Below are 1,379 nucleotides of genomic sequence, written 5' to 3'. Positions count from 1 at the left end.
AGGCAGGTACCAAAACTACCAAGGGAAGCGACACGAATAGACACAGTGCTTTAAAAGCGCCGGGCAACAAACAGAGCACGGGCTCACCGGGTGATTTGTGCAGGGCGGTGGCAAGTGAGACGTGGGAGATGAATCGGTCGTTCCCCTCCTAAGACCAGAGGAGTTGCAGGGTCCGTGCCTTGGCAAGGGCTCTGTCCTCTGGCAGGGTCACAGGCGTTCAGGGCTGGAAAGGACCTTGTGCAATCAGGTCCAGCCCCCTGCTCTGCGCAGGAGAGACCGCTGGGGTCTGCCCCCACTCCGCCTCCAAGGTCCCTGCACAGGGGAGGAGCAGGCCTCGCCTGCCCTGCGAGATGATCAGCGCGGGCTAGCAGCGAAGCCCGGCTGGGACACGAGACAGGTCGCGCCTGGCAGCCTGCAGTGCGAGGCCTGAGGAGAGCGCCAGGGGCCAAGTCTGGCTCCACTTCCCTCCCGGCCTGCTGCAAGGCCGGGCCGAACCGGGTCCCCAGCAGGGCGGCGGGAAACCGCAGCACCGGAACAAGCCCTGGGGCGCCCGCACCCCCTTACCTGCGCTCGCTCCACCCCGGTCACGTGACCGTCCCGGCTGAGTCGGCAGCGGGGCCCGCCCCGCCCCGCACGGGCAGCCCTGCCTGCGGCCCAGCGCCTCACGGGGAAGCTGCGCGCGCAAACCCCAGCGGGTTTGGGACCTATTGCCAGATCCCTGTTCAGCGCGCCAGGCGTCATGCGCAGGCGGACAAGGCTCTTTGGGTAAAGCTGGCGTCTTTCATTAGGCCAGCGCCAGTTGTTGGGAAGATGTTTCTTTGAAGCTTTCGGGTGTATTTGTAACAACTACCGGTCTCCCCTTCACAATGTAACCGATGGACCTCGACTCTGCTGACCCCCAGACTTATTTCTACCGCTTTTACACGACAATTTTGGTGCTCGCCGACAGCAGTGGTGCACACAAGCACAGGGCACTCCCATAATGAGGATGGCGACTGCAGAAACGCGTGTCGCAGACAAGGAGCGAGGGGCACAGATCCACACTGGAGATTATTTTGGTGCATGTCCCTTGCACAGCTACTGCCAGCTTCTGCCTCACTGATTGCATAAGAGTGAATTTACCTCACCCATAACCAATTTTGGGTATAAAAAGGGTCATTGCATAAGAGTGAATCCGCACATAAAGAACCTGCATAAAGCGAGGGAAACCTGTGTTTGAGTTGGTCTAATAAAAGATGATCAGATTTGCCCTTGTCTACCTATGTCCTTAGACCAGCGAGGCTACAACATAACACCCCATGCTTCATACATGATATTTTTTACATTTTTACTACTAAATATACTTTTCTGATGAAATGCTCGTTCTTCAGCACATCTCA

This window comes from Crocodylus porosus, unplaced genomic scaffold, assembly GCF_001723895.1.
Source record: "Crocodylus porosus isolate Cpor-Errol unplaced genomic scaffold, CroPor_comp1, whole genome shotgun sequence".
NCBI classification, from domain to species: domain Eukaryota; kingdom Metazoa; phylum Chordata; order Crocodylia; family Crocodylidae; genus Crocodylus; species Crocodylus porosus.
Note: the sequence above shows the minus strand (reverse complement) of the source record.